Genomic DNA, 21,115 nt, shown 5'->3' on the forward strand with positions numbered 1-21,115 from the left:
GCGAGGATGATACCAGCGAAGCTTGTATGTAATGTGTGATGTAAGTGTTGCAGGATAAAACTAAAAGGTTTTTGTGAAAAATTTGTGAATCTGATATTTACGGTGTCGCATATCTCTGATTTATGAATGAAAATCTATACTTGTTGTATATTCTTAAGTATTATGCGTTGTCAGGTGTCACTTACATTAATCTGATAGGACTGCAGTAGACGGATGTGAATCATTGCCAAGCTACTTTGTGCTGTATTTTTATTGATGTCTTTCAATAAGCTGGTCCTTCTATAAAACCATGTATATGTATTTCTTATTTTCCTTACAGGCAGTCAAATTTTGAATGATTTTTACCAAACTCTATTCGATGATATTCAAAAGGATAGTCAGAACGGGATGCAAAGTAATTTAGGGGATGGTATCATTGTACCAATAAATTTAAAGCAAATAAAGTTTTTTTTTAATTGATACAGGAAGAATTATTTAACTTTTTGATTTCTTTTTATACAATATCAGAGAACATAAAGTTGTAAAAAAATGAAATTTTCGTGCCTTACGATATCGAGGACACTTCATGCGACATAAATGTCCATAAATTATTAAAACACTAATCAATGACTTCATATTTAAATGTTGTGTTTAATCCCTATTATTTTCACATTTTACGCAGAGGGAAGCCTTTCTATTCTTTACTACTCGAATTAGCGTCAGCATTTATTTTATTTCTTAGCGCACTGTAGCAATATTCATTGTTAAACTTCCCCGTTAAATTAAACTGAACAGTGTGGTTTGTAACCTACTATTTTCGAGCTCTGGTACAGAGTAATTGACTTTTGGGGACATGATGCACAAAATGAGACCATTTATTGCAATTTTGCACTGGAAAGAAAAACTCTGAAAGCTACCACGAAGATATACTTTATCATCTTACTTTAAAGGATCCTTTCTCGGAAATTGGTTTTTGGAATTTGTGACGCTATACAAGCCCTTTCTGCAGGCAAGTCGCTTATATTTGAGAGAGGATGGGTCGTTATTTAGGGTCTGGTAGCATTAAGCCCTTCTTACGCCCATAATTTTCCATCGTGGGCGTCAGCGCGCGAAATTCTATTACCTCAGGGTTGCCACGATCCGATGTGCTGTTTGTTTTGCTGCACTCGGCGGCAATGGCTCTGGAAGGCAAATAAGGCTGTCAGTCGGGCGAATTCCGAAAACGGTCGCCGTGGGCTAATGTCATTCCGGTCATCCCATGCAGTGATTTATGCTATCCCGCATAAGCATCGCAGAGGTATAAAAAAGGCCTTTTCAGTTCAAGAATTTCTCCTTTAATTCAAGGCGAAAAAATAGCTTAGAATTTACCAGCACAAACGATATAGGTTGGGAGCCGCTAGATACGTGGAGGCTTCGCGCGAGGCTTAGATTGCTTCAGCAATTGAAAGCGACACGGAAAACATCATGTATGAATCCAACTGTATTTCCAGGTCCGAAAGAAATGATGAATTAAGAGAGATATTTAACCGAACATATAGGTATGGGAGTTATTATTTAACCGCACGATAAAATGATTTTATAAATATTAGGCGTAATTTCCTAAGGGCATATCCTTTTTATGTGTAAACGGCTGGTGTCCTAACACCCCCCGACACAAGCCTATTGAGGCGGCTTGCGAGGCAGTATGCAGATATGGATACCACGCTTTCAAAATTTACCTCTCACGCAGGTTTAAATTGCATCGCAATCATTTACAAGACTAAGAAACTATTTTACCACCTAGAAAGAATTTATTTAAACCCTGGTGGTCAGTTATGTTATATTGTAGAAAGTGAATTTAATTGTTAGGTATGTGACTTAATTCCACAAAACCATTATATTTTCTCCTTCAGTATTACAATCGATTATCCCTCTCTCATTCCAATACTTTGGAAATAACTTTATTGATAACTTAAAGCCAAATACTGGTGTTGCAAGTGAAATAATTTCAGGAAATCTTTCGGCGTATCCGCTTCTCATTATCGTGAATGTAGTCATACATTAGTCTTGCGAAATAATGATCCACGGAATTCCGAATCAAAAATATTTTTACTATATATTTCGTGTCATATTTGAGGTAAGTTTATCGTGTGTAATTTTGTATGGTATTTTTAATTATATGAGTATTGCGAATTGAATTTCTGTACGGGATTGAATTATTTATGTGTGGTTTTATTTTTTTCTACTGTTGAACCAACGACTTGTGATTTTACTGTGTTATAACATCTTCTTCCGTTTGATAATTAATTAAGTATACCGACGCTTTTTTGGAATTATTGATTGACAGAAGTACTTATGGTGGCATTTTATCCGCTTTATCCATAGTCCCAAGAGGAATGAATTGTGAAATGTTTTGTCTTGACGCGTCAAATAATGCTACGAGTATGAAGAGAATGTTATAGAGATTTTCACAAATTGTGTTGGGATCCTGTAAAGCCAGAAGCTACGTACCAGAAGTTAATGTGTGGATAAGAACGCTACAAAAACATTTAAATAATTTGGCGCAAGGTTGGTGATTTTACTAATTAGCCATTTCACCAACACGTTTGAAATAAATATAGGTGTGAGACAGGGAGATGCACTTTCTCTCCTTCTCTTCAATGTATCACTGGAAGAGGCCCTTAAGAAAACTAGGCGTACACCTGGTGGAGCCAAAATGCCAGAGAAGGTTAATCTGCTAGCTTTTGCAGATGATGTAGCAATTGTTGCTGAAAACAAGGAAGACCTAATAGACCTACTGAAGGTGCCATTGAAAGAGGCGAACAAAGGAGGTTTAAAAGTGAACGAAGAAAAAAGCAAATTACATGAAAATTAGCAGAAACGAGGACAAAGAGAATTATATACCAGTATTAAATTATAAATTTAAAAAAAACTAACCAATTTAAATATTTAGGAGAGATACTAACGAACAGCAATAAAGAAGATGTAGAAATAAACGCCCGAATAGAAGCAGCTGAAATATCATATTGAAGCTTAGTAAAACTATTTAAAAATAAACTCTTGTCAAATGAAACAAAACTTAGAATATATTAAACAATAGTCATGCCAATATTATTATATGGCTCTGAAGCATGGGCTTTTACAAAAGTAGCACAAAAGAAGCTCATGGCTTATGAAAACAAAGTTTTAAGAAGACTATTCGACCCAACGAAAGAAGGAGAAAGATGGAGAATTAGGAAGAACAAAAAGTTGAGAGACCTATACAAAGGACCAGATATCGTGGGAATAATTAAAAGCAAGAGAATGAGATGGCTGGGCCACCTACATAGAAGAAGTGGGGAAAAATACAGAAACAAGTTCTGGAAGGCTAACTCGAAGGCAAAAAAGCCGGTCGTAAGACCAAAAATACGCTGGGGCGATGAAGTTAACAAGGATGTGAAAAAGATAGGAGCACAGGTGGATATGGCAGGCGACCGTAGAATGTGAAGGCGCCTAGTTGGTGAGGCCAAAGACCTCCTAGGTTTCGAATGGCCGCAGGAGTGAGAGTGAGAGCCACTTCACATATATATAATATGGGTTGCTTCTTTACATCATTATTTTACTTCACATATTTTCTGGTGGTTTTCTTTAATATTTTCCATTTTTATCGATGATTTTTTTAAATGCATTCCAATAAAAACAATCAATTAATTCAAAACGTATAATCCACTGATAGCTTAAAATTTTTAAAATAAGACTTTTCCGTCCACTAAGAAATGAGTAAAACATAGGCTCTTCATGTTTATATAAATGCGTCTAAAATATTGAAATCGTTTCTCAGGGATAATTTAAAAAAAAATATTGGTAAACCTTTCCTGCTTAGGAAACACCTCATGAATTCCACGCCCTCTTTTCCTCCTGTGTGGTTTAACAAGAACTCCGGAAGCTCTCCCTGCATGCGGCTGCCTCACGTGTTGGGTATTCCCTCAGGGAACAAGGCCGATCAGAGAAGAAGCGACGAGGGAACGTGGGTTTATTTACGACCCAGGCTTCTCCTTGTGTTTCGCCCCGCGGCAAGTGGCAATCCCTTCTCAGAAGCCAAGAAAGGTAGCGTTGGATACAAAACCAATACAAAAAAGGGATGCGGGGACCTCTGTGGTGCCTTGATGTATGTTTCCATTCGCACCATACTTTCTGGCTTGAGATACTACCAACTCCCTTGCGGTTTTTTTATTTATTTTCCTGCAAGGGAATTAAAGGCTATGATTTTTTTGAGAAAGATGTGATGAGATGTAATAGTTTATTTCTTGAGATGATAATGCATAGGGTATCGTCACTCAAGAGCTTTGGCTTAGGGATGGTTTTGGGAGCTTGTAGAAGTATGGAGTTGCCATGTTGTGGTAACAGTAGGCTTCCAAAATGTGTAAATAACGTACCCCGTGATGCGCAAATTTGTGACTAAATTTTTACTTTCGAATTCCTCTATCCTTCGTTCTATGCAATCCCTGTAGGTATTTCAAATGTATAAATTATAAAAGAATCTCTCTATTGCTCGAAGGCTATTTTAGGTAGTCATCATAGCTGGCCAAAAATCCTGAGATTAGTTTGACGCAGCTCAACTCACTCAATTCTCTTATCAGCTAATTTTTTCACACCTACGTAATATCTTCTCTTTCGCGTCCGTCTTTACTTGTTCCACATATTTTGCTCGAAGTCTTCCTTTTTCGTTCTTTTCATCTACTTATCCCTCAACGATTGTCTTTATCAGGCCATCATGTCTCAAGGTATGGCCTATAAGGTTGGTCCGTCTTCTTTTCACGGTTTTCACGAGGCTCCTCTTCTCTCCTACTCCTTTAAGGACTTCCTCATTAATTGATTTGTAGTTTGTAAATTTTAGGTTCTATCTTTTACTTTTTCTCCTTCCATCAATGGAAGTCCTGTCCACCGGTACAATCTATTCGTCCCCCAGGAGGTAATATCCCAAATTTTAACCCAATCTATTTGTAACCTCCTTTGTAACTCCCAAGCTTATAGCGTCTACTGAAAAACCTTTTTTTTTCTCTCTATTGAAAATGTGGAGTTCGCTGTGCCGTAATTAAATATTCACTATCTTTCTCATGGTTCAAGAATAAATGTCTTTTTTTTAAGAGTCGTCGATAGTAACTCGTTTACCATAAATGGTTTCAATTATTTCTTGTGTTATTTCAATTTCCTCGATTCGTAAAAGGCTTGATTCTAACTACTAAGATATTGCCATCATTATTCTCTTACGCAAAAATAGAGCTATGAAATAATTTATGAGGCATGAGTCAATTACCAGGAATATACATGCTTAATTTCATTTGTTGTGATAAAGTTATAACAGTTAAATAGGCTTAGAACAATTTTAACTAATTGACTTAATTTTATATCATCTACAATATGATGAATAAATGCACCTTACAGTGTATGAGAAAGCATAAAAATTATTATCGAGTATTAAATAATTTCAATAAAATAAATCCCTCAAATATAATGTATGTCATTGAAACACGCAGTTAAATAATGCTTTATAAAACAACCCTAGCTACCTAGTTTGTCGGACTAATTCTATTTCCTTCGCGAATTTCTCGGAGCAAAACCTTTTTCTAAGAACATTTATTTGTTCAAATTTCAATCCGAAGCAAGTGAAAGCAGCTCTCTGAATAAAAAATACCATGATCCTAAATTTATATAGTGTGTATTACTTCATGGCAAGGGCGGAGAAAGGTGTTACGGAAAGAAGCGCTCACGCAAATTTGTGCGGTGGTCCCTGGCGGCTTTCCGCAGTTAACAATATTACACTGAACTGCTCTACACGTTCACACTCTCTATGCCGTTGCCAGCATCCAGTGGGTCCATAGAGAATTTTGCGGAGTGCCGACGCAAACTCATTCACATCCGACGGACAGGGATTTGCAGCGTTGCTCGCCAAGGTGCAGGCGTAATGGGCCATTCAGAGAACGCTCAGGGCCGATTCGTGGGTAGATTTCGTGGATAGACCGTTTTGCGTCGTACTGAGGCCGAAACTCTGCATTGCTATTCATTTGAATCTCTGATTGTTTTAATTTTTAGTTTTTTAAACAGTCAACCTAGGTACTGATGTTTTTGCCACCATGATTCAATGTGGAGAAAGTGCAAGGCTTTCCTTATAGGATCGCCTAAAATTCGATAGAAGATGCATTTCAGGTGGGAACTACCAGAGAAAAAGTCGTTATCGATCCCAAAATTTGCTGCTTCACTGCACTTGCCTCCCTAACGAATTTTAATTCCGTGTGGGATACTGTGATAGACGATAGTGTGATATTTAAATATTTACCATGCTGTAATTTAGCTAGATAATTCCTGATCTAGTAATACTCGTTTGAGACAAAAGTGATTGGGAAATTTTTATCTATTCTAAAATTTGTTGACTATTGCTTATTTTTTTCTTCAAAATTCAATCATATTACGGCGTTTTGTACATGACTGTATATTCTTGGGGTTTTCCAGGTGTAAACATTGATATATTCATTTAATTGTGATTAAACTCTATTTCATATTGCATTATGTTATTAAACGCCTTTGAACTCCCAGAAGCAAAACTCTTCGAAGTTCTAGGTGGGCCAGGGAAAGGGATTCATTTAACCCGAATCTGTGACACCTTCATACTTTGCCGCGCATTAAGTATACTTCTAACAGGCACCTATCCATAAATTTATTTACGGGGCTGTAACATAGGAATGGGGGTGTGAGGTGGGGTAGAAGTTAAATAAGTCAACATTTTTGAAATGCAAAAAGTGAACAAAATCCATTGGCACATACCCCACTTTATTTTTAAAAACTGTGCAATTCTATGGAAAAACACATTTCTTAATAAAAGCCTTTAATATAAAACTAGGTAATCCGTGCGAAAATGTCACATTTTGACGCTATCAAGGAATGTTTGTGAAACCGCGTAAAAAACTCTCTTCGTCTCTATAGATGACACAAAAACAAAAAACAGAAAATTTTAATGTCTCATGTTTCTTAGATTTTATTTTTGACATTTTCGTTTGCTTGTGTGACGTTTATTTGGTTTGGTTATGGATTTAACGGATTTTGAAAACATTTATTGGAGTTCAGAATTAAAAAAAAAATTTGTGAAGTCGGTATATCTTGAGCAATTTATCGACGTGGAATATTTTAAATTTTTAAGTCTAATTTATGGGTAAATAGTGAAATTTGAGGTTGAGATTGCATTTTTTGTCAGATTCAACTTTAGAAATGATACCTCATTCATCACTGTAGGTGGAGTATTAACGGAGTATATTCGGAATAACAAAAAAACTCCGCTCTTTAATAATATATATGATATTACCTTGCAACTGACGTTCTGTTGTTATCCCACCTTCGTTTACATCTTTTTATTCTTGGTAACTGTAACTTTGATCACTTTGAATTTTTTCATCATTTTTTTAAGCATACTTCTGTGTCTTTTTTTACTAATTTCACGTCATTTAAATTCGAGAGTAACCTGAATATATATTCCTCTGCAAGTATTTAATGCATGACGAGGGTTTGGTTGGAAGATGGGACCTTCTCGACCCTATCAAGCCCAATAAAGACGTATTATTATTATTAATTTTGTGTCCGCCGCAAAAATTATTTTTGGGGGAAGTTGATAAAAAGGGGAGTTTGTGGTACCACCCTGGCCACGAGCCAGTCCAAAGATAAGCACAAAAAAGTAATTTTCGATATTAAAATTTATTTACCAACAATTTGAATTTCTGAAGAAACTTCTCCGTTTGAGAATCTGATTTTCGAAATCTTCAAACGAAAACTTTCCCTTCGTTTGTTTAGGTTACTTCAAGAACTTAAACACCCCTCATAATCCCCGCCCAATTTGCTGGTGTTTGGTTTCCAACTAAATACAGTTTTGCTAACAAACCCTCTTTATGAACAGTATCACAGAAAGAAACGGCAATTACAAAAAAAACATTTTATTGTTTAAATTCAATTTTGTCAGAATTTTGAATGAAACTAAACGCATCAATCGTAATTCGTGTTTAAGAAGACGAAGTAAGTAGGACATAGAAGAAGTAAAAGATTTGGCATTAGTTTATTCATAATATACTAATTGTTTGGTTTTAGAAATCCCAGTTTAGACTAATGTAAATGGCCAATTTTAACCTCATTTGAAAAAGGCAAGAGTGGCTCCCATGCGATGCCACTCCACGAGACGTCACAGGGACCTAGATTCCATACGAGACTAGATTCGATACGAGTAATACGACGAGGAGGAGTTTTACATCGCCTGAGATTACAAATACATGCATAAAGCACAGAGTTCAGGGAAAATCTCTTAATAATCACCTATTAAAACTTCCTATGGTCGGAAAATTTTCTTCGTTTGATAGGGTATAAATAATCCTTATTTAAGCCAGGCGATACCTGCCAGCAGGGTAATCTGCTACCTGCTAGCAGTCTGCATCGTATCGGCGCTCATAGCCTCGCACCAAGGTGGCCTCACACGGCGGCAGCGGGAACCAGAATGACGTCACACGGGCTTTTCCCAGCATTCATACTTGGCCGTCGCGTTTTCGCGCGCTTGAAAATGTTCACTTTTCCTTTAATCGCGAAAAATAGATATCGCCATTTAAAACTGTAAAGGGGTGGGACACGTACTCAGGACTAATAATCTTTCGATTTAGGCAATTTAAAAAAATAGGAAACCGCCCTATTCGTCATCGATAATTGAAATTTCCTCCACCATCTGAGTATTTTTTAAGTATAATTGCCTTCAGCTCTCATAATTCTGTGTAAAATTTCAACAGAGACAGCTAGTTATCTGTGCATAGTTTTTTCATGAGCATTTTTCCGTGATATCTAGAATTTTAGCCATCCTGGTTACGTGTATTTACCAAAAACTTTAAGTTTTTAACAAGGTGTACAGTTTGCGCAGCTGTTTCGTCTCAACCGAAAACTTCTCCTCCGTCAGCTTAGATTATCTCAAGAACTTAAACTGTAAACCCACTCCCCCGCTCTTCCGCCGCTGAAAGAGGGGGTCCAGAGAGGAGGAAGTTGATCCGGGCGTTGAAGTACACCGAGAGCGAATTTCTGGTCTCACGAGAGTACCCACACTTGGCACCACATCCGTATGTCGGCCTCCTTTCCATCGAGCCCGCATCCTGGAATTCCTCATCGCCACTCGGGAAACCCTTTTGCACAGTCCCCTCTCTCTCTCCGCGGGAAAATCCTCCCCGAACCATTTACGCCACTACTTCCACCTTCTCCCTCACGGGATCTTCTGTTCCCTTGACATCTCCATGCCCATCATTCTCCCCCGACAATACACACCACTGCAAACCCTTAGTGTACAAACGCGTACGCGATTTCTATTAAATCGCCATTTCAGGCGTCTCATCAATCAGATTTTCTCCCCTTAATGCGTAGTTTTCCGCGTCGTTGTCTAGATTATGTCTCCATGATTCTGGGTTTCACCGGGTGGATTTTCTTTGCGACGACAGTTTCTCCGGTGTTCCAACCGTCGTCTTCAGGTCGATGTCGGGATTCAACTGGATGCTGATTGGTCCACTTCCTTTTTTTCTCGTATGACCCTCTTCCACAACTCGTACAATCAGCATCCAGCATGAAAAATTGGCGCCAAGAATGCACTATATAAGTCACCAAAAATTGAATCCCGACATCGACCTGAAGACGCCGGTTGGTATACCGGAGAAACTGTCGTCGCAAAGAAAATCCACGCGTTAAAACCCAGAAGCATGGAGACATCAGATTTTCTCCCCATCTCAAACTTAAAGCACGTCTTTCTTCACGATAAATTTGTACTACAAATAAACAAGAATTTCAACAAACTGAAAACAAAAATTTCGCGGAAAATAAATAAAAATCTCAATAAACTCAACTGCATCTGATGGTCCCGGGTTCCGCGCGGAGTGACGCCTTTGAAATACCCAAAAAAATTCAATGAAAGTTCGAGATGGGCCACGGAAAGAAACTGACTCATTCATGACGAAATAACTGAGTGATTGAGTGTGGAGAAAAAATGAAATTCGTTTCAGGCTTTGCACTGTGGATATGCGGTGCATCCATGTTAATACATAAACAACAAATGGTGATTTTCACACTTTAATATGTAACTCTACTACCGACCATGGTTTCGACACTCTATGTCATTTTCAAGGTAAAAAAAATGAGACAGAGTGACATATTATGATATTACTGATATGAGATATTATTATTTATATGACATAATAGATCGAAAACATGGTCGGTAGTGGAGTTATAAATTAATTGTACAGGAAATTACCATTATCTCTAGAAATTACCAGTTGTTTTTATATATTTTATCATGGGCCCATTATTATTACGATTTTTTCCCTTTATTCAGCTATCTACCTTTTAATGTGTCAACCAATGAACCAGTAATTACGTTGATCAAGGAACCACGACACATATGAATACCTTCACTTAGCAAGACCACATCGAGCCATTTATTCATATTAAGATACCTGGCAGAACACGTTATGTCATGCAATGAACATGTCAGTTTCAAGGTGTCAATTTAGTGTCAAAACCATGGTCAAAACCATGGTGAAGTGAGGTATGATTACCATTTGTAGTTTATAATATATAATTGGTGCATCGCATTTCCACCGCATCAAGTCTAAAACGATTTAATCCTTTCACTGAGTGATTCGTTCTGAAAGTTAGATGGCATAGGTGAGGTTAGAGCTCACCCCGACTAAGCCATAGAGGTCACACGTTCGGGGTAAATGAGTCGGTTTCTTTCCCTGGCCGAACGAACTCGATCTCGAACTTTTTCGGAATTTTTCTATAGGAAGTTCGAAGGCTTCACTCGGCGCTGAACCCGGTACAGTTAGATGTATTTACATAACTGTAGTTGAGTTGACTGAAATTGTTGTTTATTTTTCGGAATATAGAAAAAATTAGGAAGTCGTGTTAGCATCGTAAGTGGTTGAATACAGATCCATCGCGATTTATAGTATGTTTACCGTAAGTTGGCACAAGGTATCAGCATCCACCATTCATTTCAATAATCAACCTCTTATATTGTGCAGGACTGTAAGCTTTTTAGAGCATCATAGAATGGCAGAACACGGTTTACGGTATAACCTCCGCTTCTGCTCATTGTAGAAACAGCAATTTCGCCAGCGTCACAGCAGGAGAAACTACTGTTTCCTTGAAAAATCCTTTTATCATGTTTATTATCTCTGTTCCTTCAAATATTTCTCCTTTCTATCTCCAACACGCACTTCCTCATTCGACGAAGATTTCTATATTCTTCGGCTCTTTCCCGCTTCATCCTGATGGATGAGTGGGGCCAAATTTTACGCAGACACACAGCAACAAGAGAAAATGGGGTTTGCTAAGAGTGTATATTGCTCGAAAATAATGTTCAATTTCTTCTATCGTGGAATCAGGGTCTTTTGTAGGGCATCTCAAATGGCAGAATTCGGTTTACGAGATTTCCTACGCGTCTGATCATTGTAAAAACGCTTTTTACCAGATGTAACAAATGTGATAGCAAGTAGTCGATCAGGTTTATTCTTATTTAAGTTAACTGCTTATTCTGAAACATTTTTTGTTACAGAACTAAAATAATATTTTCTTCTTCATCTTCATGTGAGAATGCTTGCGGAATTGTTTTCTCCTGCCGGTTATCTACTCACGTGAAAAACACTAAGAAAATGTTTTATACGTGATTTAATTTGTAATATAATGTCAACACTCCGAAAAACCTTTATAGGTAGGTACACTTAAAATTAGACATAAATCCAGTCGAGGTTTGCTGGAGTGTGGTGCTTGGGTTTGCGTGTTAGTTCACTGAGCATTTGCCTATATGATTTTCAATAAATTTCATAGTTTGAATGTGAACAATAAAAATAAAATTTGGTGAAACCAAACTATCAAGATAACTTTTTCCGAGTAACAAAATAACTTTCGTCAGCGTTACAGCAGGAGAAACTAATGTTTCAAGGAGAAATCCTTCGATCATGATTTACTTTATCTCTTTTTTCACAATTTTCCCATTTCTAACCCAGCCACTCCTTCATCGGACGAATATTTCTATATTCTGCAGCTATTTTCCGCTTGATCCTCATCATTCCCTCAACTCCAGTTTTTTCGTATATATATTTCTATTGTTTACACACGTTCTTGCTCTCATTTATCGCCTCCTTCCAGGAACTCTCGTTTCAAGTCCACTTGTTTGATACCCATTAAGCGAGGACCATTCATCTTGCAGGGGATACAACTACTCTCGAGGGGATGTTGGGTTGGCGAGGAAGAGGGTCTGAGGGGGAGGTTTAGGCGAAGGCGGAAAGCGATATAAGAACAATAAAAAAGGAAGCAGCACTATTCCCCAAGGGCCAACTCACACTTACATACCCATTGCCAAGACACTCAATAAATGTTTTTTTTTTTCGTATTTTCCCCGGAGAACATATTGCTTGAAGAGATGTTATGAAACATTTCTTATCGATTTAATTTCATCTTTATCATTATAAAACTTTGGCGTAGCCCCATATCAAGGCTACTTACTCATATGGGTATTTGTAAAATTTAGAACGTATAGGAGTAAACAGCAAGGATTGGGTTTTCGTCTGTTCCCAATTGAAAATATTGCGTGAAGAGATGTTTTGGAAACTTTTTACCGACTAAGGTTTATTTTTATCCTTTGGAATACTTTGGATCAATCAAGACTAGTCACTCGTATAGATATTTGTGCAATTTTGAATGCATAGAATTAAATCCCATTGATTGGGTATTATGATGGCCGCACCAAGGTATCATGCATGTTATCGTAGCGCTTAAGTTCTTATTTATTTAAGCGCTTAAGTTTTATACTCCCCTCTTTTATTAATGTTGACATAATTTTTTAATAATGATCTCTACGTCGAAAATAACGATTAGACATGTTTTTAAATGTATTCTTCTATCAAAGATATCTCCCGCCGTTTTCATTCATCTTACGTGCTTTGAATTCATTTAGTACATGATAATTTGCTCATGATTACGGAAGAAGCATGGCAAGGCGTTCGGTTCATTTATGTACTACTATTTTACCTGTCTGATATCAGCAATTTGTCCAAGTAAATTCATATGCTAGATGTAATCTGCAGATTGGGTGATTCTTTGCATTGCCAAGACACTCAATAAATATCTTTCGTATTTTCCTCAGAGAATATATTGTTTAAATAAATGTTATGAAAGCTTTCTTATCGATACATTTTTATCTTTATCCTTAGAAAACTTTCAAATTACCATGACTTAAATCAAGCCTACTCACTCACATAGGCAATCGTAAAATTTTAAATTTACTGGAGCAGTGGCGGATCCAGGTTAGGGACGAGGGGGAGAGATTAAAATTCCATCAGTATTGGGGGTCGGAAAAAATTACCATCCTATCTAGTGTAAATTGGATACCTAAGGGGGGCCTATAGCCCACTTAGGCCCAACCCCCGTATATCCGCCACTGTATTGGAGTAAACCCTAAGAAATGGGCATTATTTTGACGCGATCAAGGTGTCGTGCAGTGCATGTTATAAGCGCATTGCACACACAACGCACTTTCAACGCAAAGTTCTTATTTGCATGCATTGTTTGATATACTGCCCCGCTTATTAAATTTTACATCTGTTTTTAAAAAATTTAAAAAAAACGTCGTCGTCGTATAAATTAGGCACGTTATTGAATACATTCTTCCATAAAAAATTTCTCCTGCAGTTCCTCCCCGCCTTTATCATTCAGCTTAAGAGCTTCGCCTTCCGTTAAGTACATAATAATTTTTAATAATTACGGGAGTAGCATGGCAAGAGATTCAGTTTTATTTTTATTAGTACAATACAACATATGTTATGTCAGTTTTTTGGTCAAAATGCATTCATAATCTAGTAGTAATCAGCAGATTGGTTGATTACACGGGTCACAAACTGACAGTCACTTGTAGATGTTTTTGTGAACTTACTCACGTAAGCATGCAATATTAGAAATCTAGTATCCTAACCTTTGATGCATCAAATGGCTTTTTAATGAAACATTGGTATTACGTTTTTATATTTACAAACATACCGTTGTTATATATTTAATCCGTCATTAAAAAGTTATCATTATTCGAGTCTGCCTTTCGGAGGGAATAAGGTTTTAAAATTGCAATAACACTCTTTTTCATCGTTAACTTTGTCCATGAACTTCCAGCCGTGCTTTGGCTCCCCTATGCTATTCAAAGAAATTGCACTTTAATACTAGATGCCCGTGTCCTAAAATAAATTGAGCCGCGAAAAGTTTTTAAGTGGATCGTAAAAAATGAGCTTTATAAAATATTTTGCATAAGAATAGTATATTTTTTACGGTGATGTCTGTATCGTAAAAAAAGTCTCCCCTTGAGACTGATTAATTGTGCTTGCCTTTCTGATGACATGGCATAATTCCAACTTATTCATGGTAGTGATTAATGGACGCATCTTAGTCTTCCTTCGTGTCGTAAACATTTCGGAAAAAGCAATGTGTGGAATGTTTAATGAAACAGGAAGAGGTGTGCCTGCAATTGATAGAAGTTTTGAAGAGAATGAATGTCAGTTTCCTATATATTTGTATTGCACTTATAAATATGAAGAAATACCTTTGCTAAATCCTTAAAAATAGTTGAAAATACAAGTTTTCTTCATTGGTTAGTGTTGCTGAGCATCATAGTCACATTCGTCTTTTGAAATCTCCTACGTCGTTAAAAGATTAACGCGTGAGTCATGCAGCATACTGAATATGTATCTAAAGCAAGGTTCACGATAGCTATTGAAGTAAAATAACTCATGCAATCATGACTTTAGGAAGGATTTGGTTTATAGCATCTAAAAGGGATGAAATAATGGTACTTAACAACCTCATACATTAATATGTCGCCACATAAAGGGATTTTATTTCACGTGTCCCAATGAATTTAGTTTTACCATTTGAAAAGCTTGAAATTGGGTCATGTTGGTTTAAGGTTACGTGATGATTACCGATGCGCATATCACGCGTTCCACTTGGGCCTCCAATTTATTTCCGGTTTCATACGTGGATGAAATAACGACCAAATAATCCTTAAGCTAAAATTATTACAGTTATTATCCATAAACTATCAGAATGTTATATGACGGATATAGTAATTGGAAATGAAATAGTAACAAATTTTAAGAGAATTTCATTTGATTGGGCAGATTTTTAGCTTTTTTTCAAACCGTTATTGGTCGCAGATCGAGGAAAGTGAAGATAATGGCAACATTCTACCTGGAATTTTCTATATTATCGATTTCTTATAGTTTTATAGTTTTTATTTCGGACAGTGCTCGGGGTGTCCAAATATTTCCTAAGATTGATGAGAACTTTTTTAGCAAGAGTTAACGAGCGTTAAACATAAGATGCCCATTGCCGTATACATGTAATTTCCTCTGAGCTAAGTTGATAGTGGGAGCATTAATTTAATATTCGTCAGAAATTCATGAAACAAATTTCTTGGTAATATGCATTTAGTTTCCACTTTGCGTATAAGTATTTAGTGCATTCTGAGTGCTTTATTGGAGGATGCGGTACAGTGCCTTTCATGTATTCGCTGCAAAGTGATGACATAGCTCACTGCATGATGAAAATGGTATTGTTACCAATTACAAAGCTAAAAGAAACAGATCATGAAACTATTATATCCCTTTCGTTAGATCAAAATTATCAATTCCCTTGAAATGGCAGTTTTCGTAGTTAGTGAAAGTATATGAATGAAAAATTGTAGATGCCCACAAATATTAAATTAGAAATATGTTCTGATACCTGTGATTTCCATTCCTGTCATCATTTTTTAATGTCTAAGTGGTAATGCAATGTATTACATTACTTTAAATTAATTGATAAATTTTGAAGGGCAACAATGCTTAAACTGTGCATGTAAATCAAAGAAAATCCGCAAACGCTATCGACTAAAACTTATATGCGACTTCGTTTAGGACTAACGTCCAAGATATCTGAGATCACCTGGATGGTTAGCATTAAATTCACCTGTTGTGTTTCTTTTAGGGTCGATAATAATATCAGGCTTAAATACCTGGGACTCAGCTTTATCCATGTCAACATCCGAAACCAATCCGACCAAGGTATTGACACCCTGTACCGCTATCTCTCATGGTAACATTTTCCGAACATAACTTAAACGCCTATAGTGGTGAAGTATAACAATCAAGCTTAGGGAAGGGAGTGGGTAGCAGGGGTGCCGACTTACAAAAAATATTGGGGGGCCCAAACCGGGGACCTTGCCCCAGTAAATTTTATAAGTAGTTAATTTTATAAGTTTTTAAGCATTTTAGAAGAGTCATACGATCAACATTAGAACCCTGATAACTTGAATCTCGATATCTGGACACTCCGGGGAAAATCGACAAGCCATACACATTTTTTCCTCACATCTGTAACGAATTTTTGGGGGGGCTCGGGCCCCCTCAGGCCCCATGGAGTCGGCGCCACTGGTGGGTAGAAATAAGTGAAAGAGTGTTGGCGTTGAAGGGCAGTTAGCATGGCCTGGGGATTAACTGATAGAAGAAAGTTCAAGTTTTAGAAGAGGTGATATTTCATTAAAGACGTCTTTACATACCCAGTCACGTCAAATTACGCCCGTCTTATTATTATTAACGAAATAGTTACAAGTGGGCAGATTATCCAATGGCACAGAAAATATGTTGCCAAAACATTAAATAAAGGCACCTAATTCTCGTTTACTTCCTTAGCCTCCCTTTAAAAGTATTTTATTTTTCTGGGAATAGGTCGTTGTGATGTTCTTTTGGAGTCATTTGTTAAGACGACGCATGATTCCCGCTCAAACTCTCTTTTTTGTGCTGAAATGCTTGTGTAAAGCTGATGCAATGACATTGAAATTATCATGGATTGTACTTAATTTGCTCCCTTGGCAACCCTTACATGCATATAAGATATGATATTATCTCTTCTTCAGTGTTTAAAACCGTTAAATTTATGTGTATTAAGAACAAAGAATATGTGAAATAGTGTACAGGAGGTCCAACGATGAACCATTAAAATTTCAAGATAATGGCATAAATTTTAATCTAGTCTTCTTTGTCCTTGAAATGGTTTAACTTAATTTGGGAGACCTTTACTGGGTAGTATCTTAAAGGTGTACATGTATACCTCCTATCTAAAGGGAGGATAATAAGAGACCCCTTTGCGGTTAATTTTCTCTGTTTTTTTGAATTCCTGATAAAATTTACCTCGGAATATCATTTTGGTGTGTATGTATCTTGTTCCTATGAATGTAATAAGTCTTGCTTTTTCCAGTACCAGTGTAAATATTTTGGGCCTGCATAAGCTTCACAAGAGGAATACTCCTTTCAGATAAAAAAATCGATTAAGAGAAAGTTGTAAAAAAACTGTTTAAGTAAAATTTTATCCAAGAAAGTAATATCAAAATATTATTATCTTAAACTTTCAATGTGATTGGTGAATTCACATGACTCCTACATTATCCATCTTTGCATGACTTGAAAGCTTCAATTTAAAGTCAGCTTTTTTCGGAGAGATATCGCAGAACCGTAAATCAAATGGCAAACAAAGATGTGGTACTGCCCGCATAGTTTTATTTCACAAATCTACAAATAAAATTAAGTGGGTAGTACGATATCTTTGATTTATCATGAGCTAATTTAAGTTAAGGTAACTAGTTGAAAGTAGCACAGTATCATTTCTAAGGATCAAAAATGAATTTGGTGGTTGAAATAAAGGAAATATCTTCTTCATCCTAGCGTTTGTCCCGCGCTATTGCAGGGTCCGCTGTAAAATAAAGGAAATATAAAGATGGTAATAATGCTTGCTGGCATGGGGTGGAAATTTAGGAGTTGCTTGAAGATTACTTTCTTCGCTTCCTGCGTTGAGGAATTATGCGCATGCGAATTTTATAGTTATCGTCAAAACAAAGCGTTTGCATGTATTTCCCAAGTGCCTTTCTTTATATTCTGCCCTTTTCGCTGCTGCTTAAAGTGTCCTTCCTTTTTTCCACGCAGTCCAGAGGCTTCTTCAATCAGATAAATAACCAATTAAGAAAAAGGTGTCAAAAGTCTGTTTTGGTAAATTGTTTTATCCAAGAAAATATCGCATCCTTTCCTGATTCTCCATTCTCCTCCATGCATAGTTCAAGGCCACTCCATAATTCCTCTTCGGCTCAACGGTCGGTATCTTCATTCCTGCTATCCATTCTCGGAAAAGTCCTCTTCGGCCGCACTGTTTTTCCCGGGCTTTGAAGAGGCCTATTGGGCTTAGGAGGGTAAAGGCACCGCTCATTGAATCACATCAAACATCTTTATCATCCTATACTGAAACTGCATAATGAGATTTTCCCGTATCCACTCTCGGTGTATGTTTCCATAGCACCGTCAGTGTATCGGCGTCTACAGCTGGTATTGGAGGTTTCGTTGCTTTTGAGGAGAACATCCCGCAAACCTAGTGTTAATTTTTTTACCCAGGAAATTGCAATCTGTTGCTGCTGTTTTGATAGAATGATAGACAGTATACAGATAAAGAGGGAATGTACGGCGAACGCTAATTAATTGAATGTTTGGCGAGTGGTTACCCAGAGAGTACGTGAAGAGAGGTGAAAGTAATTAAGGAAACGGTAATTATAAATCGGAGCTAAGCTAAGGATTTCTGAGACCTGAAGGATTTTTTCAAATGAAATTTTCGAAAAGGGATTAAAAGGACTCTTACAACCCCTCTGAGTTCCATTATTTTCCCTTGTCTCTTACGGCCAGTCATTTCCATCACAATGTTTAGGGCTTATTGAATATGAGCTAGTTGATCAGTGAATGTGTTTTCAATGCTTAAAGAATTTGATATTTTTTGCACTGATGAAATACATACCTATTTAGTGGAAGAAAACGCTTAAAATTTAATTCGATGAATATCCACCTGCAAATTGTTGTTGCCTCCTGAATTATTGTCAGTAAGTATTCAGATAATTTTATAGGAACGCATTTTGTAACACTGTAAATATGTTGGGCCTACAAAGGGGTCATATGGAGAATACTTTATTGACTTAGGAAAAATTTGCAAAAACGCTGTATTGGTAAACTGTTTTATCCAAGAAAGAATTATCAGAACGTTACTTAGATATGTCAATGTGAATTGTGGGTTCACATGGTTCATACAGTATCCATCTGAGCATGACCTTAAAGCGTTCCTATTCAGCGATTTGTTTAAAATTTAACTGGGGAAAATCCACCTATAAATTTTTATTCTGCCTCTGGAATGATAGTTTGTGAGTGCTCGGCTAATTTCAAAGGAATGCATGACATTTGCAATTTCCACCATGATTTCATGCACCTGAGAGCATTTTTTTTAAATTCTGTCTACCTTCCTTATGGCATAAGTGTACGTCAAGGTATCATATAAGAATGACATATTTCAGAGCCCCTTTGCCCTGTTTCTCTATCCTGTGGACACTCCCGTGTTATGGAGAATGTGAGGGTAACTGTATTTTTATTTCAATTATTAGTCGCCCCTTTATACGGAATTTGCAATTTTGTTCCGATGTGCTCAAATTAGTTAACTAAACTTCCATGTGAAAAAATTTTTTTCCATATTCTCAATAGATGACCTTTGATTCTTCTAGAACTTTTGACATAGATAGGTTGTCGCAGGAAACGAGTTCATGGTCAGTCCATTCCAATATATTGTTTTTCAAATTTTAAATTTTATGCTGAAAAATCTGGGGTTTAATTCAGATGTGATGACTGATATTATCTTCATCTAGTTATTACCTGCACGCAATAGAAAAATTCCCCATGTAGAGTTTGCTACTTTGCCGTATTTATGTAAAAGTATTCAAGTATGAGGTATCGAGAGCATGAGGGCGATTAAAATTTCTTTAAGTTATTTTCCAAGGTATGATATTCTTTCAATGTGACGATTCCAAGGACATTAAAGTTTATATCCTACTTACTAATCCGCAAAGTTCTTCCTCTCAATTGCTAATTCTACCTTACACGTGGGTATCGACAATATGTTTCCTCTCGGATGATTACTTCTCATTATTATTAGTTTTTTTGTGAAACTCATGAGTAGTTTCAATTAATTTATTTCCATGGTATGAGCAAATTAACAATGAGCTGGATTTTTAAATCCTGAAAGTAAAACTAAATGGCTCTCAATTGGAAATGTCACATTTACTCGTGATCAGTTGAAGAACTAGTTCCTGAATTTTTTCATGGAGAACCATTCATCAAGGTAAAAAAAATCGCTCATTATAGCGTTAAACAAAAAAAACCACGCAATACAGAGGAGAAGATGAGACACGGTTTGCCGTTTGATGGGAGCATATGGCGTCATCATTTGATCTGCGATGGAGTCTAGGCCGTCCATTATTTTGCAGCAAACGGCTTGAAAAATATGGAACAGATTGAAAAGCGTAAAAAGTGAAATCTCACATTGTATTTTGCACCGCACGTACGTTTCAGCCGTTAGGGTGAATCATGTTCACCAACCAGCCAGTCAACACAACACAATAAATATTGTACGTATGTTTGCGTTGAGTGTTTGGTATGTTGTTTGTGACAGCAGAAACTTGGTAAATTGAAGGCCGCGGCGAAATCACATTATTATCAGATATTATTACTTTTCTACTTATTTTATATACTATCCGTTTTTCTTTGTTGTTAATAATTTTTTTATCTTTTTTCCTTGCAAGCAGCAATTTTGGAGATTTTGAATCACTTGGTCTATCTTTTGATTCTTTTTCTAAATACATATACCTTTTCTTTAATAGGTGGACTACGTATCTCTATATTTAAGCTCTATTGACATTGAAAATTAAATAAAATTAGTGTGCGCGACCATTATTAATCACGAAATTTTTAAACTATTAACGAACTATACAAGGTGTGATCAAAAAAAGAACGGACTGATTTTATTTTGTGCAACCGTTTAACGAATCGAAATGAAATTAAATACGTCATCTTGCGACACATCTGAAGACTAAAACGAGAGGTGTTGCGTTTGTTTACGTCGATTCGTTATGCAGCAGCAGCGGTACGTGTCCTAACCTGTTCGTCGTCGCGTGCAACGGCAGCGTTGAAGGAGCAAGAGCAACAGCTTGTGTGCGTGAAATTTTCTTTCAAACTTGGTAAAA

Source organism: Ischnura elegans, chromosome 8 (assembly GCF_921293095.1).
Source record: "Ischnura elegans chromosome 8, ioIscEleg1.1, whole genome shotgun sequence".
Classification (NCBI taxonomy): Eukaryota; Metazoa; Arthropoda; class Insecta; order Odonata; family Coenagrionidae; genus Ischnura; species Ischnura elegans.